Source organism: Venturia canescens, chromosome 2 (genome assembly GCF_019457755.1).
Source record: "Venturia canescens isolate UGA chromosome 2, ASM1945775v1, whole genome shotgun sequence".
NCBI classification, from domain to species: Eukaryota; Metazoa; Arthropoda; class Insecta; order Hymenoptera; family Ichneumonidae; genus Venturia; species Venturia canescens.
This window is the reverse complement of record NC_057422.1, coordinates 12,311,322-12,339,252: the sequence shown is the minus strand read 5'-3', so window position 1 is coordinate 12,339,252 and position 27,931 is coordinate 12,311,322. Positions and strand designations below refer to the sequence as shown.

The 27,931-nt window shown below is 43.4% G+C and overlaps 1 protein-coding gene across 1 annotated transcript in view; it reads right to left on the bottom strand.

Moving 5' to 3' along the window:
- aop (anterior open) overlaps positions 1-21,482 on the bottom strand; it is a 43,712-nt gene extending 22,230 nt beyond the window's left edge. The window contains exon 1 of the mRNA XM_043411311.1: positions 20,054-21,482. The gene's annotated coding sequence lies outside the window, so the exon portion shown is untranslated. The remainder of the gene's footprint in view (positions 1-20,053) is intronic.
- Between the last annotated feature and the right edge of the window lie 6,449 nt (positions 21,483-27,931).

The window sequence follows — 27,931 nt, the reverse complement described above, 5'->3', positions numbered from 1 at the left end:
CAGTAATTCTCCAATTTCGTTGCCTGCCGAATTTGCAATTCGTAGTTTTTCAACCTGCACTGATGCTTCGTGAAACAAAAAATTGGTGAGTTATACTAATGCTTTTTGAGACTCATTTCGTTGGACTCGAACGTTGCAAACTTCAGCGTCGTTCGAAAAAAAGAATAATTTTATTTGCAACACCCTGATGTACGTACACGAGGAATGCACAAAAGTTTCGTGGCGAGTCTACCTGCTGTCCATTGGTACCTGTCCGTATCGCCTGACGCCCTTCCAGTCGTGTTATAACTTTGCTCGTTTGGACCAGGTCATTTTTCTTCGAGCACCAGCACACCGCAAGAGCTACCTATTTCTGTCAGCACAAATATGTGAGCAGGCATACCGGGTGTCTCGAAATTCGACGTGACAAAGTCAGCTTCGATTAGGAGGCGGATAATTGTGACAATTTTACAAAATCAGGAGGAACTGGGGGGATCGAAAATTTGTGGTGGTGGGGACAAAAATGTTGGTACGAAAATTTCAATTTATTGTTACGGAGGTCAAAGCAATAAAATCGTTATTCACAAAATCGTCTTCGTGTTATTTTTCTGTTTTGTTGAGAAATTGGCTCCACTATTTTTTGCCATATTTTTCTGCTGTTCAAAGCAGTAGAAAAGTTTTGGGCAAATGCATGCAGCAAGACGAGGCAGGAAGAACGTTTTTAAGGTGAACACTAGACTCGGCTGTACCGCGCGATGGGTTTTGTTGTCCCTAATTTTTCAACGAGTCGGACTTTTCTTTGATTCGGTGGCTTTTCTTCGTTCTTAAAATTCGTGAGATGGAAGAATGTTGAAAGGTTGAAAGAGACGCGGAAAGGAGAGAATCCTGTGCAACAACAATGGCGTCTCATCGTTTTCACTCCTGTCGGATCGTTGCGCACAGGAGAAAAGAGACGAAGAAGCAAAGGAGAAGAAAAAGGAAGGGGCGACTCTCTGGCGAAAGTCGTACAGGGACCGGAGAACTCGACTGTGAAATGGCGATATTTTTTTTGACCTTCTCTTGTAGAGGAAGCGAGCCACTGAAGCGTGAGAATATCCGAAAAATTAATCCTATCGCGCGCGTCCCCATTTTACTACCTTTTGCGCTTCATCTTCCTCGTTTTTCAGCTACTCCAAAAGAAGAAAAGAAAAAGCCTTTGTCGAGGCGACACAAAGCCCTCGAACGATACCAAAAGTTTTGAGCTCTCCAGCCTAATCGTTCGAGATCGTGACGAATCGTAGCTTCGGAGCCTGCGTGCATGCTTACGTGAAAAATCTTTCTGCCAATCTACCTCACGTACGTTCCATTCTAACTTTTCCTTCACTCCCATCATCTTTACGCCACTATAATAGACTCTTTTAACGAAACTTTAACAGTCTAGCGAACTCGATTATGCCTCTGATTTATCAACGCGAAACGTGTTTCATCTTCGAGTGGCGGGTGCTAATTTTCGGAAGGGGAGCAAAGTCCGTTTTACGACATGAAAAATCTAATCGGTTTCAGAAAAATCATTAGTTCGAAAATAGCTAATCATTTGTTTAGCTAGAAAAATCACTTGAATCGAGGATTTTCATTTAATATGAAAAACGTCTTTACAGAAATACAGACTCATTCGTTACATACTTGTTAAGGTAGTTCATGCACGAAACGATTTTCTTAAGAAAGTCTTGATATTTACAGAGTTTAAACGGCTCGTCGACTGACACGCGTATCAAATTTCAAGGGGTTCGTCTTATTGGTTATTGAGACAAACGGGCTTAAATATGATTAAAAATACATAGGGTCACAGAGACTATGCGTAAAAAATCGTTTATCTTTCGATATAAGGAGTGAACGCTTCTTACGAAGTTTGTGAAAAAGTACACGATTAAAGTGAAGTATAATGAAGTAAAAAAAATAGTAAGAAATACGTCAACTTGCAATATTCTCTGAAACACTATAATCAATTAACTATTAAAGAAACAAATTTTGAAAATTTCTCTGGCAGCAACTCGTCATATTTTATAAATGCGTACTTGTCTCAGAGTCGCTGCCGCGTGTTTTTTCGACACTTTTTTTCTTGTTCCATTTCCCATTGCGCTCTCTAAAGCGACTTTACACAAAAAATTATAGTATTTTAGCCAGGTACGAATGAAATTTTGTGTTCGATCGGTGATGGATCCCCGTTTGATTTAAATGGCTTGTTAATTTCATTCGCCAAAACATCAGTTGAAAAAAATTATTTACAATTTCGAATAAATAACTCTGACATTAATTTAGAGTGATAATATCCTTAATTAGGAAGTAAAAATCGGTATCTTTAGATACGTAATCGTTAGTTGTAGCACAACATTTTGAAAATTGAAACAAACATTTGTGATCCACACGAACAAATTATTTTGCATCCATCCAAAAAAATTTTGAATGTTTCCCCAAAATTTCGTTCCCACTGATACAAAACCGATCGAAATAGCTTCACTTTAATTCCATCGGCCCAGAGTTTTTCCGCATTGAGCTACACGCGGGCACATAAGTCGTCGTTGAACTTCCAAAATGCGGGCCCGAGCAGAAAGATTCTGAAATCGTGCAATAAAAAATTCACGAAAATTCTAGCCCCTCCGAAAAAAGTGTCTCATCCGAAAACACAGAACATCGGAGATGAGTTAAAAAAACGCGAAAATTCATTCGCCGCTGCCGCGCACTGCCACCGGGCAAATATAATCCAAACGAAAAAGTCACGCGCCCAGTCGCACTATAATCCGCCCCGGCGGAACGAGCGATTACGAATATAGAACGAAGGAAGCGTGGAAAATTCTTAGAGCGACGGACATCCCTCCGGTGTCTCTCTAAATCTGGAAACCGCACGACGATGAAGCTAGCGTATAGTCGCCTCGGCCTGAGAGACTGCCCCGGAGCGTTGTATAAACAGTACCAGATAATTGTGTGGATGCTGCGTGGTGACACGTAATAAGGAAAGAATATGAGAAGATGCGAGGAGAGGAGGAGGAGGAGGAGGAGGAGGAGACGGAAGCGCGTGTTGTGGATCGCGTAGGAAAGAGAGACCGGCAGTTAAGGAAGAAGGTGAGCCGGGGTGCGGAGGGGCGCCGTCGAAAATCGTCTGGCAGCGCGTGAGGATATTAATACAAGTGCATGTCTCTCATACATCGGCTATCTATAGCCACGTGAAAGGGGCTAGGAAGTGGCGGTGCGGTGGCGAAACACGATAATAGAAATGTCGAGTGCGGAAAGGAAGAACGATTTAAGGGGAGACCGCGAGATCCGTGCTAATCCGTGTTTTAGTAAAATAATACACGCGCGTCTATTGGAGTGTGCGATTCTATTGTGTACACAGTGGAAATCGTGAGGGCGACGAGGGCGAGAGAGAGAGAGAGAGAGAAAGGGAGGAAGGGGAAGGGAGTGAGAGCGGGAGTAGTACTTTTAATAGAACGATATATAACCCGGACGGGACGGATTTATCGGTTTTATTGGCTCGCGGAGGTCCCGCGAGGTGGCTAAATCGAGTGCACGAAGTGTTGTAGCGAGCTGGGCTCTCTCCGCGGCTGAACACACGCGGAGAGAGGAAGGGGGAAGAGCTCGCGGCTCCGGTTCCTCGCAGGGCGTCAAAATATTGTTGTAAAAAATATTGCGATTGACTCGAGTCGCGTCATCCACCGAGGAAAAAAACAATGCCGCAAAAGAGAAATATATCGAACGATAACGCGCGCAGGGGATCGTTGACACTCGCGGTGCGAGCGTGTCCCAATGCAAACTTGACGCGATAAACCTAACAAATTGCCCGATAAATTCCCCTCATCCCCGAGCAGCATCCGCCGAATTCGAAAACGCCGGATAAAAGAAGGCACGTCTACCGCGCGAATGCGAAAAACAACGAGATTAATGGCGAGTGAGCTCGCGCTAATCGTCCCAAATTTCACGAGCTCCGTAATTACAGGCCGCTCTCCGAGCCTCTGTCAAATGTGCATACGCATCGACGCAACCCCGCGCACGATCAATTACGCTGTGAGAAAGTTCAACGGCCGCGAATCGCTCGATATTTACGATTCACGTGATAATTTTCGGTTCGAGAGCGCTCTCTCGAAACTGCCAGAAATATTGCGCTTCAATATTGAGTTTCAAGCTTGCATTCCTGCAATCGTTATATCTCCCGCTTCCGGCAGCGTCCGATAGCCTGAAAAGTGACGAAAAAATTGACGGTTTTTCGCAACTTTTCGAGGAGGAACTAAACAAGTGGACGATCGACGCAAAATTTAGCGCGGAATAGAAACAGAAATGTTCGCGACGGAAAAATCTGTCGAAGCCGATAAGAGAAAATGCTCGGAGCGGAAGTACAAGAGCGACGAACCCGACGAACCCAAAATTCAGGCTGCTCACCGGCTGCTCAGACCCAGTGAGAATTACAACTTTTTCACTATTTATATACACACAAATCCGCGATACGCGATCGCCCGCACGTGTGGACGAGAGAGCTGCCGCGAGTGAGATTCGTGATTGCAGTATTGCCAGTGGAGCGAGCCTGTTAGCTTTGTGACGCACGGCCCGCGATGTTGCGAGGAATCACGAGACGAAAGAGGAACAAGCTCGCGCGCAAGAGAACAACATAAAAAAAGCGAACAAAAATGATCGTATTTGAGTGAATAATATTTTGGCAAATACGTGGAATGCCGGATGGGAAATGCGTGGGGGTAAAGAACGCCTGAGAAAACGAGCGCGTATAGCTGTCACATTATTGACGATTCGAGCAGCCTTTGTTTCGTGAGTTAAAAGCTCCAAGCGAGAGGACGAAGAAAAATGTTTGGTTGCGCGAGCTCTCTTCACCGAGATTTAAATCGCGACGATAACATCGTTTCCGGCATCAACGGAAAATAATTAACAGCGAAAGGAAGAAACGAGATGAGAGAAGAAAGCCGCGTGGAAGGAAGGGACAAAAGGGAGGGAAATAAAGAAGCGAAAAAGCGAGGGGCGGAGAGGGCCGATTTCTCTGCATAAAGACTCGGGTATACGCGCACTGCCGCCGTTCGCGTCGCTGTTCATTCCTCAAAGTGCATTCTCCGGACAGAGGGACACACCGGATGCCATCCATCGTGCGTCCGGGAGAGGAGCACGCCGGGGAACCGGGCCAACGACCATTTTCTTTTGCTCCCCGTTTTTTCGGCTTTTTATTTTCCTCGGCGCACATACCCGAAAGGGCCTGCGGCACGAATCCGAGAAGGACACACGAGCCTCCCAGGGAGCATGATATCGTGGAAATTTGGAGAAGGGAATTCATGGAAACTGAAAAAAACGCGATAAGCGGAATGGAAAGCGGATTTACTTGGGGCGCGAGTCTCAGCTTTTCAATAAATTCGTTGAACCCTGCTCGAAGCAAATGAATCATTCTGTAAAAAAATCGCTCAACGAAATGGAGGAAAAAAACATTTGTTATTGAGTAATTTGTTTATTTCACGAAGTATCCGGTGTGCAGGTTGAAAAACTACGAATTGCAAATTCGGCCCGGAACAAAATTCGAGAATCACTGAAATCATTTGAGTCAACGTCATCGGAGAGAATTAAAGGGGGTAATATTCAGTGTGAAATTCACTGTAAAATTTACCGAATGTATTTTACTGCGGGGACAAGTTGACGATAAAAAACTAATTCCTCTGACGCTCTGTAAAATTTTCAATATTTTGCCGAATTTTCAATTTTATATAGTAGTAAATATTGCAGATAGTGAAATTTACGGTACGCATACTAAAATTTACAGAATGTTTGGTCAATTTTACTGCGCGCATCACAGTTAAATGTCTTTGTCCCAACGCAGGTATCGATCACTCCCTTCCGAATCCCGTGGCACACTAAATCGGTGATTTACACACTTCGAGGAAGGGCTGAGCATTTAAAAACAATGGGGAAATAGGCCGGTGTGGTGACAACATGCCCCTGCCGCGTTCCTATTATCGCCGCATTCCGGATGACGCTGAAGTTTGCAACGCAAAGAGATTTTCAAAAATCCTCCAACAATTCCAGTAATTCTCCAACTTGGTTCCCTGCCGAATTAGCAATTCGTAGTTTTTCAACCCGCACCGATACTTAGTGAAACAATAAATAGCTCAATTGCAATGTGTTTTTTCCTTCGTTTCGTTGGACACCAACGTTGCGAAATTCGGCGTTGTGCATCTTGGCATAAACCTCCGTACGGAAATGTTTACAGTGCAGCGCAGTAAAATCCACCGTGACGCTCATCTAATCGAAACAAATATTGAAATAATCTTAAAAAGTACGGCACCTTGAATATTTCTTTTAGAAACTCCGGTAAAAGTTCCTACTTTGAACAATGAATATTATTTAAGGTAACTCCTGTACCGCATGCTAGTCAAATGAGTGCTAAATTTTTAAAAAGCTTTTAGGCCGAGTTTAACGTACCGATTAAATGTATTGTTAGTGGATTTGTATTACAGCATGCCTTATTAAGATGTAAAAATGTAAAAATATAAAAAAGCATCAACTGATAAATGCAAATTTCCACGCTGACACATTTTCACTGGTATTTTTCAAAGAATTATCTGCGTTTTTTCATCGATTTTATTGCAACAAGTCTCATTTTGTTCGTCAACCGGTCCTCTATGAATCGACCGTGTAGTTGTTTTTTTAACTTGATCGTTTCACCGTTGCAGCTAATTGTTCATTGAGTGAAAAAACTTTTTCATTCGTAATTTCTGAAGGAATGAGTTTAAAGGAAAATCTACGTGGTGAATTGGTAGAGGATCGGTTGAGGAACAAAATGAGACTTGGTGCAACAAAATCGGTTAAACAATACAGATGATTCTTTGAAAAATAGCTGTGAAAATGTGTCATCATGGAAATTTGCATCTAAAAGCGTTTTGAAAATTCAGCACTTATTTGACTAGCATGGAGTACAGGAGTTACCTTAATGTACAGGAAAATTCAATTTTTCTCCACCATAATATGTCATGAATTGCAGTTCGTCACCCCACCATCGTTACAAACTCAATTATCTCGGTGTATGACGAAAGAATAGCTCCGAATAAAAATTCAATGGAATTCGATCGTCCGCGACGTCTCCCCCGATAGAAAAATCGATTTTTCCCCTCCATTCGCTTTTCTATCGTCCACCTGATAATTTCCGTCATCTGAGGTCTCGCGAATGCGGAAAAGTTGTATTACGAGTCGACGAAGAACGATCCGCAGAGAAGAAGCTCGAGCGCAGATATATTTCCGCTGGTTTTCTTGGCCGCAGAGCGCGAGTTGGTCCGAGAGGCCCGCACTTCCGGTCCGGACACGGGACCGGTTTTCTCTCTCTCACTCTTCCTTCGCGTCACTCCTTTTTCTAGCTGCTCTCGTGTCTCTCGTCGCGTCGCAGTGGCCGTGTAACTTGCGCCACTGAATATACGCGCAGCGAGAGCAGTTTATGTACTACACACAATGTGCGCGCACTCGCGCGGGTCTCTCGCTTTAGAAAATGGAAAGCACATTCGCGAATGGGAGCAAAAAAAATAGGTGGAGGAAAATATAAATGGCGAGGAGAAAAAAGGGGGAAAAGTATGCGAAAATCCACATCCGTTCATACACACGTTCATAAATGGCTCGTATCCATAAATATAAGCGTAAGTTACACGGATTACACGCGCGCCTCGAACACACACGCGCGTGCGCGCACACACACACACACACACGCGCGCGCGAGCGCGCGTTCGTGGACGAGGAGAGATTTTTTTCAAGAGTTCGAGCGTAATACACTTCCCCGAGTTGGTTTTATAACACGACCTCGTCGCACCCATTACCATTCGTGCAGAATCGCGATACCGTTAATATCGATTGCGGAAGAAATATTGCTTTGATCGCGAGGTAGAGCTATACTCGATCGCTTGGAAAGACTGCGCTCCGCGCCGCGAGAAAATCGGCGATAAAGTATTCTCCCGATGACGTGCTCAGGATATTGAAACTTTCGTAACGTTTGCGAGAGCAATCTGTGTTTTTCGTTATAGTATATACTCAACCGCGTACGGGGCAATCTACTCCCGAAATTTCTGACTCGAGCACACATGACGAGACTGAAATCAACGAAGTTGCAGCTTCATTTTGTACTAAAATGACAAGAGGCCTTGCCGAAATTTCGAGAATCTCTGCGCGGCTACTTGCAATATTGCACCGAGAAACATCATTTGCGTGAGCTTAACTTTTCCATTTTACTCACGCGCGACTCTCGTTGCCGGTAATGAGACGTTCGATTATCGGAAACTCGCACGCATAGCAGGCGCGTTTTTCAACGCACAGCAGTCGCGAGACTGATAAAAAACCCTCGCAGTTTCGGCCCTACCTTCGCCGGTTTCATGGCTTCGGATGAAGCGCACGAAATATTTGTTTAAGGTGGATCATGCCCGTAGGATCGCATTTTACGGGTGTCTATAAATTGGGTCGATTTTGCTTCCTCACAGAGGAAGCTGTGTGATGATGAAAATTTTTTTTTCCAGTTTTCAGTGTCGATGTCCTCAAAATGTCCCAAAACATCGAAAAATCATATCCAGAAAAAATGTCCGGATCTACACGAGCTCTTCATTCTCTGATAATTTTGTCAGAATTTGTAAAAAAAATACGAATCCTACGACGTTTTGAAATTTTCATAAAAAGGGTGTCGACGCTCTAACTTTCGAAAATTTTAAGATTTATTACTAATTTTTTTTTTATAAATAGACTATCATAATAGGAAGGTTGGTATTGAATTTGGGGAATATCGGTTGAGCGGTTTAAATTTTATGACTTTTTGGATTTTACGAAAATATGAGTTTTTCGAAAAATCGTCTAACCACTTTAATTTTTGGAAATTTTGTAAGATATCGTTTATAAGTCTGTACTTCCTCTATACTTTCCAGCAAAGTTGTCGGAATTATTTAATTTAAATGTAAATAGAAAAACGATGAAAATTGAAAGTAACAAATTGTTTTCTCAAGTTTTTAGAACAATGCTGAAAGCTTCCTCGGAGGAAGCCAAAATGAAAAATACAGCACCTCATAGAGTAAGCTTTGGGCATCGTGCATCTTGTCCATCTTGAGGAAGCAATTTGCTAATTTTTTTACTTCCTGATTGAAGATATTATTGCCCTAAATTAATTTCAGAGTGATTAGTGCAAAATTGTAAATACATTTTTTCAACTTACTTTTTGGCTAATGAAATTACAAGCCATTAATTGAACAGGGATCCGTCACTGAACGAACCCAAAATTTCATTCGTCCTTGGCTAAAATACTACAGATGTCAAAAATCGCTCTAGAGAGCGCAAAGGAAAAATTCAAAAAAGGATGAAGAAAAACGTGTCAATGAAAAGACAGAAGGCTGTGACAGGAATGGGCCAAGCCAAGAAGAAACAAAATGCTGAAATATGCAAATGTGAGCTTACGAGTGCTCATTTTACCAATTTCGTTAAATCTTGAACAATATTTGTATCACTAGTAAGACAATCTTTTCGAATTTTTTTCCAGAACTTCTTAAGAACCGTTCATTCGTTACGTGGAAAGATAAACGATTTTTAACGCAGTCCCCTGTGTATTTTTCTTCATACTTAAACACGTTTATCTAAATAAACAAGGAGACGAACCCCTTAAAATATGAAACGCGTGTCAGTCGACTAGCCATTTGAACTGTGTGTAAATTTCAAGACTTTATTAAGAAAATCGTTTCGTGCATGAAGTACACGTGAATAATTGAAGAAAAAACGACTCTTCCAATAATTTTCGAACTTTAGTCACTCCGATTGACCTACAAATGCTCCTTTTTCTTAAAAAATTCAATACTCGAGTTTTGGTTAACCTGGAATTTGATGCGATTCGACCATAAGATTTCGGTGATATGGCTCGAAGCCTCGAAATCTGTCCGCGTCACTCCAAACCTTCTAGTTTAAGCGTACAGTGAAATATTAAGTTTCGATTGATTTTGATAAAGTTTCGTAGCGTTTGGCGCAGATCAATAGCACAGGGCGAGCGACTCGTGTATATCTAGCGTGGTAAATGTACGCACTGTTATTGCGAAATGCGAAACCATTGACCGCAAGACAAGGTTTCTTTATCGGATACGTCATTCGGCGCAAAGAAATACCATGTTGAAAAGATTTATTATTATCTTTAGAAATACGTGCGCGTGTATCGCCGTATAGGTTGGGTATATGTGAGCGTAAAAATGATAGAAAGGCAACAACAACGACGAGGCGAAGACGACGAAAACGCGATTGCGAAAACATTAAAGGCGATTAACAAACATTAACACATCATTCGGAAAACAATCGGCAGACGTTGACCCGTAATTTTAATTATTTGTTAACGAGGACATGCGCCGCGGTGACAAAAACAGCCGGGAAGTGATAAATAAATGCGTGCGCCTCTGCGCGTGTGTATGCAAGCGGAAAAGTAATCGTCGCAGATTTTAATTTCGCTTTTGTGAGTGTGCGTGTGCGTGCATTCGGTGTTTGCAGAGAGCGTTTATCAGTGATAAAGGATCCAAAACGTTTCGTGATCCGGCGAAAATGAATGAAGAAACGATTTCATTTTTGCTGGATAAACACGAGGGGAATGAAGCGACTGGAAATAATTTCGTATTTTCTTCTTCTTCGCCGGAGAGTGGCTCCGCGATCTCTCGAAACATTTTCATTTTCCATTCAAATTTATTTGTAATATTATTATTGATTAGATCTCACCTTCGATGAAATCCACTGATGAGATCCGTTTATCGAACAATACGTAACAAGACAATCGTAGAAAGAATCACTCGCGCCCCGCAGCCCCATTCCCTGCACGGAGACAACGCATTCCTTTTTTATAGCGAGGAGAATATATTATTTTTCAAAAATTTTCAAAGCACTTGGTCACCGATTACAAACAGCATAGTATTTTTCGAATTTTCCTATTTTTCCTCCCTTCAATTCTAAACAGCTTTGTGTGCATGGCAAAAAGTGTGATGCACGTGAGAACTACTTTTCCTTTTATTTTCGAGTGTTATTCATCGCGTCAAACTAGCACTTACTGATAAGTCGAAATCTATTGTAAATCCCATATTTTGACTCTCAGTTACTCTCATTTTACCATAAAAATAGTTTATTTTTTCAGGGTTGCCCGAGCATACTTAACAATATAAACATTTAAAGTGACTGAAATCATTTTTTACTCTGCTTACAGAGAAAAAGACTCTTGAGTCTTTTGAATAAAAGGTACGAGTATTGGTATTTTTACTATTGTGGATAAAACAATTCTTATTACTGCAGTAAGAAAAAGAAGTCATTGGAACAACGAAATGTGGCATTAAGGAAGTTGAGGCCGTACAGTCATTTTGTTTTTACCCAAAAATTATGACCCGTACCTTTCAAAAGTTAGGCTAGTTATGATGCTGAATTTTCCAACGTTGGAGTCCAACGAAATGATGTAAAAAACTGTCCAATAATTCCAGTAATTCTCCAATTTATTTCCTGTCGAATTTGTACTTCGTAGTTTTTCAATGTACACAATTATGATTCGTGAAATAAAAAACTGATGGATAAAATCATTTTGTTATCATTCATTTCGTTGGACTCCAACGTTGGAAACTTCAGCGTCGTGGCTAGTTTACAGTTTCGCAATGTTGCATACACTTTAAAGAAAAGTTGGGAAAAAGGCGAAAAACTGGTGAAAATTATTATTGATATAATCTGAGCAAATCTCTTAATAAATCTGAAAAAAATTGACATTATTCGGCAAGCCTTGCTCGTGTGTCCAAAAAGCTTTGTATTTTTAGCACCATCTTTAACGAATATATCACCGAATGTGTCTTGACTTCCATAAGGTTACATGTTATTTGGCCCGAATTGTATGACGTCGAAGTTTGCAACGTTGGAGTCCAACGAAATGATGTAACAAAACTCTCCAACAATTCCAGTAATTATCGAATTTTTTTCCTACTGAATTTTCAATTAGTAGCTTTCCAACCCACACCAATGATTTCGTGAAACAAAAATTGGTAAATTCTTCGTTTTTCTCGTCAAATTCGTTGGACTCGAACGTTCCAAAGTTCAGCGTCGTCAAACTGTTATTGATTTTTCTCAGCAATGACGCTCTCCTAAACTCTCTGAAAGTTTAACTGTTTTTTTTTTACACTTCACTTCATAAGAAACAAAATCGGTTTAAAAGCGACGACGTCATTTGCATTCTAATGTCTCAACTTCCTTAAACGAACAAAAGACTTTTAGAGATCAAACTGCAGATTCATTCTTTCCGAAAGCATTGTAGTTGAATGAAGAAAACTCTTCCATTAACGTCAATTGTTATCGAATCGACAATTTTTTTCTCAGTACTTTCCTCTGGCAATTTCGGCCTCGTTTTTTCCGCGTGGGATCCCTTCGACGCCGCCATTCCGAAGGTCACTTCAGCGACACTCTGTATACAGGCAGAGACGGAAGGCAAGTTGGCTCTTCCACTCCACGCTTTATCTCGATCTTAACGATCGATCCTCTCCGGCAAGCCGGCAAATTCGCGTCTCACTCTTAGCTCAAGCTCGAGACGGTCTCGCTTGGAGCATTCTCCGTTTCGAAGACCCCTGGAGAAATACAACTTTTCATTGTCCGCTCCCTTCCTCGTTTCTTGCGCCTCCTGCTCGCACCCGTTTCATCCAGCGCTGCTTCCTCGTCACCCCCTCGCTTCCGGGTTTTCGCTTCTTCCGGTGGGATTTCTCCTCCTCCACCTCGCGAAGAGAGCTCGCCTGCCTTCTAGCGGGGTCTTTTGCGCGTTTTCCACTTTTCGCCTCTTATCAAGGCCCGCTCGACGCATTCGGCTCACGCCGCGGCGTTATCGCGCAGGCAACGGTGCTTCGATTTGTTGAGAAATATTTTCCGATGTAAACGCTTGGAAAAGGCGGTTGACTACGCGCTTGGTACGCGTTCCGATATTCCGTGCGAGGCTTACTACAATTTCGACGAAACTTCGCCATGCCGCTGATATTTGCGAGGTTGGAGTCCGACGGAATGATGTCAAAAGACTCACCAACAATTCCAGTAATTCTCCAATTTCATTCCCTGCCGAATTCGCAATTTTTTATCTTTCAGCCCGCACCGGTACTTCGCGAAGCCAAAAATAGGGCAATTACGAATGTTTTTTTCCTCCATTTCCGTTCAACTGAAACGTTGCAAACTTCAGCGTCGTCGATCGCTTTCCTTCCAACCGAATCGTCCAATTTCTGTGTAAATAAATTCTCAGAATGTTTGAAGTTCCAAATGAGTTCACTCCCGCTCTCGATTCGCCCTTCAGGCTTTCTTCCTTGGTACAAAAAACTTGCGCTTTTAGTCCAAAAAGCTCGCGTCCAGATTCACTGTATTTTGAAGAATCTCACGTACGAAAGGTCAACAAAAACCCGATAGGAAAGAGCCGCGTCGGACGACGCGGCCGGATGAAGCGAGACAATGAAAAAAAAAGAAACACGGACATTACCGAAGCCGGAAGTTGGCTCTTCCAGCGTAATCCGCACACAACACACACGCGTTTGTACGACGCACACGTGGAAACGGAATTGTAAGACGAAGGAAGAAGCGCAAGGGAGGTGAAGGCAAGTTGGTAAGCAGCCAGTCGCTTCGTTGACGAATCACTGTATTCTCTGCTCTCTTTTATTGTACTACTGCCGAGAGATGGCGCTAAACGCGAAAGGTTGGATCGTTCCCGATGATAGATTCCCGAGATCAAGCACATTATTGCATTCCAGTGGCCAAATAGTCCGAAAACTTGCGTGAATGAGCATAAGAAAAGATGTCTCGTTGCGGCGAATATCTGCGATGAAAAATCGCCGTATTTCTCCACGCCAACAATATTGCATTCTCAAAAGGTTACTAGACCTGAGTCGGAATCGCCGCGAAGAATTTTTTAAAAAATTCAAAATCTTGGCAATTGCCCCAAACTAGGGTTGCCGGGGTGTTAAGAAAAGGTCGATTCGTTGAATCGAGTAGAATTGAGGCAGAACAAATAAATTTCACAACAAATTGAGCACCCAGAGATCGACCCAGGGAGAATCGATTCTGTCAATTACAACGAAAAATAATAAACAATGACAACGAATTAAAAAAAAGCTAAAAATGATTTGAAACCGTGTCAACTTGTTTTTCTGCTCCTACCCCAAATAAATTTATGAAACGATCTAAAAAAAAAGAAAAAACTGTCCAATAATTCCAGCAGTTCCCTCGCCCCAATTCGCAATCCAATTCGAAATCAAAACTTGCTATCACAAATGTTTTTTTCCTTCCATTCGTTGGGCTCGAACGTTGCAAGCTCCAGCGTCGTAAAAATTTCCGTCTTTCCCCAAAACACACGAGGCCGAAGTTCGCAACGTTGGAGTCCAACGAAGTGAGCGAAAAAAAAACATTTTTAATTGACCAATTGACCAATTAATGAAATCTCACGAAGTATCTGTGTAGCTTAAAAAATTTTACATAATTAATAATTTTATATAATTTTACAAAATTTTACATTATTATTTCGTTGGACTCCAACGTTGCAAACTTCAGCGTCATCAAAACACCGGAAGGAAGTACTCCCAAAGTTTCTAATTTTTTCCTCCCCTCTCTCTGCTCCCTCCGATCGTCGGAGCTCGCTGTGCTGCCCGGAACGGTGGCTGAGCGCTCCCCATTCGTTAACCTCGTCCCAGGGAGGATTTTAGCTTCCACGTGTGCGTATGAATATTATTTATTCGTGTTACAAGTGTTGGACACGAAAACGTCGAGACGCCCCGCGGTATACGGATGCAACGAAGAGCATTGTCGAGTGGCCAAACGTGTGAGAATACGTACGCACACACGTGTAGGCGTTTATTACGTATATACGGTGCATTTACAGTACGTACGTCCATATCGCGGCCCATTACTTATGCATGCATGTTAAACGAGTCACGTTCTTCGGGGCACTCTACAGATATACGTTGCTCTTTGTTCCACACAGGCGCACACACAGGCACGCTCGTATAACATTAATATAGAAGCGATGTGTACGAGCATACGCGGCACGAAGAGAAACAAAGACGATCGCGCGCCTCCGTTCTTTCGTCTTTGTACCTACTTCCCGAGTTTACAAATACCGGAACTTGTCGCGGCGTCGTGACGCGATCTCACCGGCACTTTGGCACGTTGCATATTTAAGTACGGACACATGCGCGCTCGGAGCGTGTGGAAAAACGAGATAAATAAATGAGCCTCAAGATTCCTGGGATATAACGAGCTGCGCGTAATTCCCGGGGCCTCTATTCTTCGTGGTTATGATGAAACGTCACTGCTGGATTTTCGTATGCATACTTGACTCGTGGGATCGCTCGAGCCTCTACTTTTTCCGGCTCTCTTTAGCTAAACGCGTGTGAGCATGGCTTTGGAGGCACCTTTGGGTTAAGGACGTTCCGCAGGGGCGTGCGCCACGGGATGGGCTCGATTGTGCAATTTTTAGAAGCGTCTCGATGGGCGAATCGACTGCTCTCTTCTTCGTGCCTCGCAGGCAGCTTCTCACTTGACTTTTAAGACTGCGACAGTCACCGAATCGCGGCGCCGAGAGCTTTGCAACGTTCGCGCGTCCAACGAAATAACCTGAGATCGCGCTAATAATTCAAATTATTCTCCAATTTCGTTTCCTGTCGAATTTTACGACGCTGAAGTTTCCAACGTTGGAGTCCAACGAAACGAACGAAAAAAACGTTTGTGATTCGCCAATTTTTTATCTCACGAATCGTTGGTGCAGCCTGAAAAACTACGAATCGCAAATTTGGCAGGGAACAAAATCGGAGAATTGCGGGAATTATTGGAGAGTTTTTTTCCATCATTTCGTTGGACTCCAACGTTGGAAACTTCAGCGTCATTCGAATTTTAGCGATTCGTAGTTTTTCAAGCTGCACCCGATACTTCGTGAGATAATAAATTGGTCAAGTGCAAATCCTCTTTTCCTTCGCTTCGTTGGGCTTTAACGCTGCAAACTTCAGCGTCGAATCTCATCTGAGGCCCGTCGAATATCCTTCGGGAAAATGGAAACGTCGATACACCTTGGAGATCGATGCAACCGAAACAAGTAAACGCGGGGAGGTCCGCTGCCACGTTCCGATGACACGAGGCTTCGTACCGCTGGACTCTTTGTTCTCACTGCTTCTCTCGGGGACGCGTGTATCGACGCAGAGAACACGGAATGAGAGACCGCGAGCACAAATAAACCGCTGTAAGGTTTCGTAATCCGAAAGCGTCTGGAACATCGGAAATTCGGTTTTGGCGCGCAATGCTCGGAGAGCCGGGACTGAAACGACGTCCAAGTTGAAGCGGAGCGCATTGTTTTTTTTTTCTCTCTCTCGCTTTTGTTATTTCCTCGAGCCCATTTCAACTCGGTTCTCTCAGCGACTATAATTTTCATCCAAAGCACGCTACTTTTCTGTGCCTGATTTTTCGTTAAGCATTCTCTGCGGGGGAACACGTGATCGATCAAAGTGATAAGCAACGAATGAAAAATTCGCTTTTGAAATTCCCACAAATCACGGTAAAACTGAGCGCCGGTGGCGCTATTTTTTTCCTCGTTTTTTGAGAGAAAAATAACGTTAAAAAGGGAAGACACATTTTGCGGAGCTTCTTCGCTCACTGTTGGCCCATCGGGTATCTACACCGAGGCAAAAACATCGATAACGGCATGAAAAATGAGGTGAAACATGAGTATAGTTGAAAAATAATTTTTATTCTTAGAGTCTTCAAACTCTTTCGACACGTTCGAGAGATATTTTCTGGACGCATCAACATCTTTAATCGCCTCATCGAAGTTCAGTTTCAGCACGAAAGAATTTTGGTCGAGCACTGAAAATTTTCATGCACCCAATCGAACAATGCTCTTGGATACGTCAAGTGTCTGCGGACACTTTGAAAAACAGTTTCGCTCTACGCTGTTGAAACTAACGATTCGCAGCTGCGGGCCGAAAAAAACGGTGCTTCGAGAGACGCAGTCTATCAAAAAAATAACAAGGTGCGTTCTCGTGTTTATTTTTGACAAACAAGCCTTCACTTAGGAAATTTTCTTATCGATTATCCATCGATAACGTAATAAATTCAACGTACCGCGACGTTTCGTGGATCGGATGATAAAATATATGCGTGTGGACTATAAAAAAAGGTTTGCGACTACGACGAAAATATGATTGATCATAAAAAAGTACGCTGATCTGCACGTCACGTCAGACTTTCAGGGGTTCATATCCTCCTCGATAAGATCGCAATGCGTTTTCGAAAAAATTAAACTCCATTTCCCCCCTTTTCCTCCTCTCAAGGTCACCTGACGCGTCAGAAGATCAGGGGCCTCGTGAACGCGAGTGTCAAGAGCAACGATCCAGCCCCGAATCGATCACGAGGCTTTCGGTGCGAAAAAGCCTATCGAGAGAAATCGCTTCTCGCCCCAAAGAGGCTGGCGCGTCCTAACAAATTACTTCGTCGATTCGGGGGACCCTTCTTTCTCAAGACGAACTCTATTATCGTTCTCTAGACGCTCTCGGCGGAGGGGGACGACGAACACAATGAGGGGACGTCGCAGCAGGAAAGTATTTTTTTTTCTCATACCCCAATATCCGTGGAATCGCACGGGAAACGGCGGTGGTGAAAGAAATCGATGAATTCGTATCTAAACGAAGTTAAATTGAGTGCAAAATCGTTTTTTTTTTTTTTTTTTTTCATCGAAAATACGAGTTTTCCAGAGTGGTTGAAAGTTGCAGCGAAAACGAAGGTGCGGGGGGGGGGGGAATGCTTTTGAAAAATTGTCATTTTTATTGAATTTGACGAACCCCTTTTGCGAAAATGCCATCAAACAATGTTTCTTTTTTATTTCTATAGCGAAACACTTTATACTTCGTAGAAGGAAGTTGGACTTATGTAACTTCGAGATGGAGTTTCCTTGAGACCAGTTGCGACAACGTCGAATGTACAAAGAACTGAATTTCGAGTCTTTCGAGTAGCTGAGTTCTCGACGTGCTCAAACAAAGTTGTTCAAATACGTCGACGAGGTTTAGCGGGGGGTGACGGGCGGAAAAATTGAGGAAAAATTCACTCAACGAGTCGAATTTTTGACGCGTGAACGAAAAAAATGATCGAACGTCAAAGCCCCCTTGTTTTCCAACACGAAAGTGACTGAACGTCGAGACGCGGCGATCGGTTCGCTCCTCCTGTGAAAACGATCATCGAAGTCTTACCTCCGCGCAGTTCGCACCGTCCGAAAACAAAAATAATTGCTCTTTGGTGAAAAATATTGCTCGGAATGGAAAAAAGGGGGATTTTCATTCGAACTCGATCATGCGGAGGCATTCGAATGCAAATTCGTCCTCAACGTGGCTTTGCAAAAAATCTGAAAATCGCCGGGGCTTGTAGAGAACACTTTTGAAATAAAAGCGACGTTTTCAAAAGCGCGTTATCGGGGTGAGCGACTCCCCATCGCTCTTCGTCCCGCTCCCTTGCTGGGAGGTGCGCGTGCCCGCGCCTCCCGCGACATTGTTGTGAAAACACAATATTCGTTGTCCCTAAATCCGTAATCTCCGCGCGTGCAGCCTTTAAAAAATACGAGAAGAAAACCATCGCTGAGGCCCCGATACTGGAGACGGGCAAACAAACAAAAAGCAAACAAACAGCGAAAAACAGTGCGAAGTGATGACACGTGGACTGACAGATTTGCGTATCTATAGATAAGCGAGGAGGTTTTTAGCATTATCGCAAGCTTTAGTTCTCATTTCATCAACTGATTGCAAGTAAAACTGCTTCTTTCCCATCCTCGTATCTTTTTCGACGACGCTGAGTGCGCGCGCGACGTTCAAGTCCGCCTCCGACAATTCCGGTAATTCTCCAATTTCGTTCGCTGCCAAATTGCAATTCGTAGCTTTTCAGGCTGCACCGAAATTTCGTGAGGTAAAAAATAGTTAATTAGAAATTTTTGCTTCGTTTCGTGGGACTCGAACGCTGCGGAATTCAGCGTCCTTCTTATTCGAAGACCGAGTTTGGTACCGTGGGGCAGGCGAAATCAAATTTACTCGTATACAAAGGATTCGATAAAACTGAGCCCGCCTGGCGCATCGTTTTTTCGTAGCTATATAAAAATTCAATTTCGTACCTGAATTCCGAGCTGAATTTTCGCCTCTATTTTTCGCTTCAGTCAATCAAAGTGGAGCTTTTCGTGCTTTCCGCATGTGCGCGGATGCGCAGGTGCGTCTCATACACACTCGTACACGAAGGTTCATGTATTTTAATAGACGTTGATGCGAGTGTACGCGGAGATGTTTTTCTGGCGCCGAGAACAACAATCGGGCCTCGTATACAACGGGCGCGTCTTTTTCCCGTTCACTCGGCTCCCCGCGAGCCCGCTTTTCGGAGAGCGATACTTGGAACGAAGGACAAACGATTGGGGAGCGAGAGCTTGAATGGTAATTCGAGTTAAGACTTTTTGATTCGCGACCGGAAATAACACTTGGCGCGAAACACGAGATTGAGCGAGCAAGAAGTTGCCCCTAGTACCGAGAAAAGTTCTGTCACTTTATTTATTTTCGTACGGTTCACGCGAGGTGAAGTATCGAGCCGGAATTAATGGCCGATCGAATGTTTCCATGAAAAATCTTGAGCTCTCGCGATCGATGAAGATTTATGGCCTCCGATAACAGATATTCTAATCGGGGCGATCAATTGTCAACGCTTCTGTGGCGAGTACTTTGATTTACACCAAGGAAGAAGAAACGAGGCTGGAAGTATTTTTTTTCCGTTAACTTTTAGGACGGTCGAAATCCCTTTTTGTGTTCGTTATAGAGAATTTTCAAACTGACAATAAACTCCGCGAGAGAGTCACTTGAATTTTGTACTCGCAATTTTGCAAGAGCTCCTTTGTATTCCGTGAAGCTCGGATGAGCCGAGGAAAAATGTCGATGCGGAATGATAAAACGGCGCGACGAGCGGAATTTGACAGGTGCCATTTTCCATGGGGACCAAAGCATTTGAACGACGAGTGACGTTTCAGGACGAAGAAAAATTCGAGTTTTACAGAGAAAAATAAATATAAAAAGCTTACCTCGATTATAGAGCTGGTGTATAAATCCTCAAACGATTGTCACTGGACGCCGTTACTCTTCGGCGATACAACTTGCACTGCACGATTGTTCATTGGTCAAACCTTCGAGGAAACAGCTTGAATACTACGAAAGTATATTAAATACGTGTACGTAAGAGGCAAGAATACGTATATGTCATAAATAATGATTCACGTTACACGGAAGTGGCGTTGCTGATATAGTTCGATGTGAGAGGAGAACGGAAAAAAGGGAGAGAGAAAAAGTGGCGAAAAAAAAAGTGGTATCGTCGACAGTAATCCTCAGCACTCGATCGATGTACGACGGTATATAAAGGAAAACGAGAAAAAGAGTGAAGAGTATCGCGCCCGTCTCCCGTGCGAAGATTCCTCACAAAGTTTCTTATCCGGAAGTGACGAGAAGAGGAGGGTAAAAAAAATCACGCGCACAGTCACGTACACACGCGCACATTGGCGAGCAGCTCCTCTCGCGTTGCCTCTGCACGAAGCGCGCGAGATAGCACGAAACACCGTTTTTTTCTTATTTCTCTTCTTCCTATTTTCCCCACTCCTCGCGTTTGAGTCTCGTCGCGAGTATGCGAACGCCGAGTAGTGGAACACGTGAGAGAGAATTGAATCTCGAAGGAGATAGCACGGGAAGCTAAGCGAGATTATCCTCTCACTTTTCAAGCACACACTAAAACACTTTTGTACCAATCGATGAGTCTATTGTTGCTAGCGTTGTTTGCTTGTTTGTTTGCCTTTGTCATTACGACCCCTCGCACACCGACGCTGTGTAACTATACCAGCCGGGTCACACACGCTCTCGCGAGAGGAAGATCCAAATAAATCGTTTCTTTTTCGTTTCAATATCACAGACGTCGAGGATTGAGGATCCCGGTTTAGCTTCCTCGCTATTAGTCGCCAGTGGGAGCGCGTAACTCCTCAAAAATCGCTGCACCGCCGATCGAATATATTTTCACTTCGAAGTATTTAAACAACGAATCGCGAAGAGCACTCCGATTCTCTTTAGTCTTTTCCGCAAAAAAGTGTCGTCTCTTTTCTCGAGGTACAAGCCCGATTAATTGAAAGCCCCGAATAATCCTGGCCCCGTTTCGTGCCTCTGTCTGCTCTCTCGTTCAAAAAGCCCACAATCTTTCACCGCCTTTTCTTTTTTATTACAGCGAGCTCGGTGGGCCGCGATGTTCGAGGAAGTATCGAAAAGTCGTTCGATACTCGCCGGATAAAGTAAGAACAACAAAATAAAACAAAGTCGTTCGTAAGTGTCAACTGCGATGGTTCACCAAGGACGGGCGCGCGCGGTTTGAACGAGCGCTGTACAGCGGCACCGTCACGTCTCGGGGTTGGCGAGCGACTGAGCCGCTAGCCGTCACTCAACTCGCGAGGTGCCTTTAGGAAGTGCTTTTGCCGGAGTGTGTGGACGTTACTACGCTTCCCCCTTTACTCGCTCGCTTCCCCCACCCCCGCAGCGAGCCCCTCGTTCCCGCGACGCTCCCACTACCGTTCGGGCTTTGCACGGAGGGAGCCGCGACTTCGAAGCGCCTCGCCGATATTTTCCAACGGTTCATTGGTCGGGAAAACAAGTGACGAGGATGCCCCATTGGTGGGGGTCGCGATGGATCCGACGGAAATAGTCGAAGTTGCCCTCTGTCACGAGAGTCCGAGCGGAGGGGGGCACGTGGCGACGTCTAACGGACGGCGGCGAGAAGATGACGACGGCGCGGCGGCTCGGCCGCGCCGGGCACGCCGGGGGGGGGGGGGGGGGAGCGGAGCGACGCTCCGGCTAGCGGCACAGGGGAACGGCTGTGCGGGAGGGGCGGGCCGAGCGGAGGGGTCAGCTCGACTGGGCCAACACTTCCTCGTAGCTTCCTCGTGCTGCGCGATGACGATCGGGCCAAACGGCTATGAGCCATCCACAGACCGAGACGAAACACTGTTCAAACGCTCAGATAAACTCTCCATTGAACTCGCTTATTTTTGTCCTCTCTCTCATTCTCCGATTCTCTCTTCTTCGAGCCGATCCAACGCACTCGCTTTCCATGTCACTTTTCCCCCTCGATTTTCTTCGCTCGTTGTTCCGCACTCGCTGAAATTGCCGGTTTCCGATGCTTCGGCGATCCCGCGCTGCTAATCGCGCTCGTCAATTATCGATTTTTATTCTTTAATCATTCGCCAACGTCGGCGGGGCTGCAACCTCGGAATTTTGGCGCCGAGGAAATATCGGGAATTTTACTTGTTCCGATGCTCCGGCGGTGCGGCGCTACTCCAGACTGGAATTCGCCCGTATTTTTGAGGGCGATCCTCCGACTCGATCCTCGCGGCGAAATACTTTTTGGACCGCCCGAGATTATTTTCCGAACGGTTTTTTTTTTCTCGGACGAAACAAACTCGTTTCTCGGAATTTTGGACACTTTCTTTCTCGAAAATACTCGCCCCTCCCGATTCCTTAATCGTTCCAACTCATCGCCGAGGAATTAAAATTCGCGAGATAGCCATCGCCGCTCGGGGGGACGTTCGTTTCATTCGATTTAAAGGAATTATCAACTCGTCAGCGAGGCGACGAGGGCCACGAATTTTTATCTCTATCTTGCCGAGGACACGCGCCTCGCCGAGTCAAAGCGGCTCGAAAAAGCGTCCAAATACACGCGAATGTATATTCGCAAGCTCGCGCGGAACGAGCGGCCTGGAGAGTGGCAGGTGTCTGCTGCGAGCGCCCCGATTCCGTAGTCGAAAAACAGCCGATGTCACATTTACTTCGCTCGCAAATCCGAATAGAAAGATGCTCGAATCGAACGAGCGAGTCGCCTCCGCAAAATTTTCTTGTCCGGGCTGTCTCTGCGCGGAGAATCTAATTCCGATTGAACCATATAAATTAACGAGGCTGCGAATAATTCACGTGAAATATCGAATTTCACATGCGGGGCTTGGAAATAACCTGTTAGAGAATCATTGATGAGTCCGCGTCGCGCGTTCCTCACGTGTCGTTTGTCACAATCCGCTAAAGCGACTGCTTTTACCGCTTATTCATTTTTCCTTCGCGCTTGGATTTGCCTCCGCGCGCGCGCGCGCTGTATATTTTTGTTTTCCTCGTGCTCGACTTTTATTTTCGAATTCCTTCAAACTCCCGATCGCCTCGTTACGCTTCGTACTCCCGGCTCGATACGACGCTCCGAATCGCGACGGAGAACCAGCCCCAAAATAAAGACACACCAGCTCGAACGATTGTACGAGAAAGAGCCACGAATAATTGAGGCGATTAATCAGCAAAATAGCGCGAGGGGTTATCGAGGCTCCTCTCGGAGCAGCGTACGGACGGCAATGGCAATCGCGCCTTCCAAATGTTGCGCCGAAGCAGCCCACTCCAGTTTTTATTCGTGAGCAAATATTCATGCCGACGTTCTCATCGGTGCTGAAAAATTCAAGGGCTTTCTTAATATTTGGAAATCCTTTTGGAGAGGAGACCGATTTTTCGTGGCGAGTCAAATGTTTTTATTTTAATTGTGTTCGACGGGATCGACAATCCTGGCATACGAGATGGAAACTCTGGCGCCTACGAATCTCTTGGCTCCGCAGTGTTATTATTCTCGCGGAATGCTCGTCGGAACGAACGCCGAGAGGGGGAGAAAAAAATTATCTTTCGAGATATATATAAACTGTGGTTTGTTAAAACAAAGGATATTCTGGTGCGGAGATAAGGCATCCCGATTATTTCTCTCCGCAAATGACCTTATTATCGACCCGAACAACCTTTCCGGGACAATTCCGTCAAACCCGCGTTGTAATCTGTGTGCACAGGCGAGTGTTAAAGTGCTGCACCGAGTCGTCGTGGTGCGACGATCCGAGTCAGTCTTTCGCAGTTTCCTCCTTGTTTTCGCCTGTCTCTCTCGACGCTTCGGGGAGAATGTTTATTTTTTAAATGTTCGGTATACACGGAGTTGGATTCTTCGGGATAAACTGACGTGACTAATTGACTGAGTCACTAGAGCCTCGGCGCTTGGTTATTGGATCGAGAAATACAGTGTCTTGAAGCAGTTTTAATAAGGAGGGTGGATCGCGACGATCAATGTTGCCGTGCTAAAGCATGTTGAAAATATTAACAATTTCAAAATGAAGAGAAATTTATCACAAATTTGGTGATAATGTTCTTCAACACCAAGTCCGAAGACACCATTTTTTTCATAATTTTCTTCTCCTTGGTTATCGAGTAATTACGCATTAAAGCAGATTTCTTATGCCCGGAATGTATACCTTATATGGAAATGCTATGCTTATATACACGTGAACTTTAGTGATCTCGAATACTGTACAGAAGAAAAATCTTAAAAAATTTGTATCGTCAAATTTGGCACTAAAGAATACGTTGACCAAATTTTATTAAATTCTTATCATTTTGAAATTTTTTATGTATTCAACATGGTTCAGCATGGCAACATTGTATCGTCGCCTGCCACCCTCCTTAAGGTATTCCTTTTACGAACACGAACTCTCTACAATAAATTCATTTTAATTAACAGTTAAGTACTAGTGCACGCGAATTGATTGGCGAAATTTCAGGTCAGGTTATGGAACATTTAATGAAGAATTGAAATTTGAAAAATCATAAAATTCATACGGGAGCTTACGGAGATTCCATCATCACCACATTTCTATTCAATAATTCATAAATACTGAATATATCTCTAAATTCCTGATACAAACTCTCTCACGGATACAAAAAAATTTAAGGAATCCATAGCGATGATAAAAATAAAGGGTCATCGAATGTTGAAAAAAGATATTAACGGTAAAAGTTGAAAAAATGGCAGACACCAAAAATACGGTCCTGCGAAAGGAATACTTTAATAAAATTTGATAAATGTGTTGTTTAAAAATATATAAGAGAATATACATTTTTTTAGATTTTTCTACCACGTAGCTCTCGAGTTATTGAACACTAAAGTTCACGTCTATAAGCATAGAGTTTACATATTTACAGTTAAACATCTCGTGCATAAGAACTTGGATTCAACGCTCAATTATTCGATAACCATGAGGTCAAAAAATTTGAAAAAAATTGTATTTGTATATACTTGATGCCAAAGAGTGTTGTCACCCATCAAAATCTCATTGTTTTGATTTCGTGATCCACCCTCCTTAAGGAAGATCACGCTAATCTAATGGAAATCGAAAATTTCAACTTAAGAGTTGACACTTGCTATGCTAGAAACAAACAGCGTGCATCTACTCCCGCGGAATTATTATAGGATCCAGCGTCTAGTCGTCGAGAAAACAATTAACGAAAATTACATGTTTTTAAGGGTTGTGCACAGGCTCTTGTGGCAGACACACTTCCTGTGCGACCATTTGGATTTAACGAAAGAGAATCCTCCCAACTTTGAGGAGCCAAAAACGAGAATAAGAAAATATAATGTTTTTCGATATCAGTGATGTGTTTGGGAAAGCCTTGTTACCGGTGAACATCACTTGGGAATGGAAAAAGAAAAAAATTGTAGATGTGCATACGCATATAAATTGAAAATGGCTGTTGTCACATTTCGCTTGATGATTTAACTAGGAAAGTATTTAAGCTGTTATCGTTATATGAAAAATTAATTAATCTGTACAAATAAGTTACACATTATTTCAAGGTATTTCTTTCACGAACTCGAATATTCTACAAATAACTGATTTTAAATAACAGTTGAGTAAAAGTGCATGCGAATGGATTGGCGAAATTTCGGGTCGGGTTGTCGAACGTTTAATAAAGAATAAAAACTTGAAAAATCGTAAAATTTATACGGGAGTTTATGGAGATTCCATCAAATTTTATCGCAGGTAGAAAAAAATGTGAGGAATCCACGACGACGATAAAAATAAGAGGTTAGCGAACGCTTAAAGGAGACATCAACGATAGAAGTTGGAAAAATGGCAGAAGCAGAAGCTTTCCTAAATAACCGCGACTTCTCAGAGCTTAGTAATCGGTCAAAATTTCTAGTGGCCAATTCGCGCAACCAAAAAATACGCTCGTGCGAAAAGAATACCTTAATAATCGCGAGAATAAATTTAAGTCGTACCTTTCATCACGAAATGAGCCAAATTTCAGTTGCTTTTTTGAATCACAAGTAACGTACGATCTTCCTTAAAAACACTCGTATTTTTTCGTCGAAAAGTCGATATTCGAGTTGATTTTTTAGCAAAAATTTCCAAGACGCACACGAACGCAGGGGACCTCAGGCTCAATTTTTTGCTCGTTTTCGTTTTCTAATCAGCTTCCTTTTGCACGAGATGTGCATGTGCTATTGAGGATAAGGAGAGAGGCCATCGCTCGAGTAATCGAGACCTCCGACCGAATTCGTATTGATTAAATGTATTTTCATTCCGATAAGCTCTCACGACTGATTCCGTACCGCGATCTCCGATACCGTCGTTAATCAGACTACCGCCGACTTATCCGAGCAGCTTCACCCCTTTCTCTTCCTCGTTGCGTCTTACTGCATTTCTACACTCCTTTTTGTACCCGTATTTCGTGCAACATTTTTTTATCTGCTATGTGTTACTCAATTAATCGTGGCTGCTGTTTCCGAGATTGCGAACGTTTCGAGATGCGATGTTGCGAACGGATCCGAAGTTTATTTTGAGGGTGTGTCCGGAGAATTTCTCTGAACAGTAGAATAAACTTTCGCGATCTTCGAAATAGCGCTAAGTTTTTTGAGGATTCTTTAGACGCTCGTTTTTCGGCGGAATAAGTTTGAAAATTATTTCCGAATGGAGCGTTCACGGAGAGACTTTTATATACGAATATTTCGGATGAATTTGCTAGAAAAAATTTCTATGTTTTATAACAGCGCTCTTCTATATCGCCGTTCTATTACATTTCACCAAAGTGCATAGCAATTTTGATGCCGAAAGCAGGTGTTTCAAATTTTACTATGTACGACAGGCAAAATTTAGGTCTGCGACATTCTTACATCGAACGAGATGTGTATCGATATCGGAACGTCACTCGTGTCTTTGGCGAAATGTTAAAAATTGGTTTATTGGACTGGACAAATTGCTTGAAATTTTGCTATGTGCCACTAGTTAATTTTAATGTTTATACTCGCAACGCCTCTATAATTGGCGGGCGCATGAATTTTGCTATGTTATTGAGCTAAATTCAGTGCGGTAAAAAGGAAAATACGAAACTAAGCAATTTTTCGTATAGCACAGAGAAGCGATTGCTATGATCTCCTAAATTTTCATCAAATCGTTTCATTATTTACTATGTTTTTCATCAAAATTCACTCGGTGTTGATTTTTGATATAGTACACCGCATTATTTACTGTGGACTGTGGCAATGGTTCCCCAAACTTTTGCAATATTTGACACACCCTTGTTGCGATTATTATTATAACATCGATGTGGTCCGACGTTACTATAAAAACGTAGTAATTTTTGCTATAAAAGTCTCTCCGCGTTCAAACGCGGCTCATGGACCGGTGTGAGCCCCGAAAGACGGCCGAGTAGATGAAAAGCCATGAAAAAAGTTCACTTCTTCATTTGAGCCAATAGAAAAGTCAATAGCTGGTGAGAAATCTTCTCCGAGCAGTTGGGAGGTCGCTGGTAAAATTGAACGTGCAACCGAAGATTATCGAATTTGAGTTTCTCTTACGGTTCTCGACCGACAGAGCGACTCACGACTGCTTCTCGAAAATATTTGGAGTCTCTCCAGGGGCAAGAGCGTCGGTCCTTCCCATCGCAGTATTCCGCGCTCTACAATTCCCGTGCAAATGTTTACTCCAACTTTGTGAACACCGCCTACGTAGATTACGGTCCATGTCATCAAATTGTTTGCCTCGATCAACAGGACAGTGAAAATCGACGTCGATGAAGATCGTTAT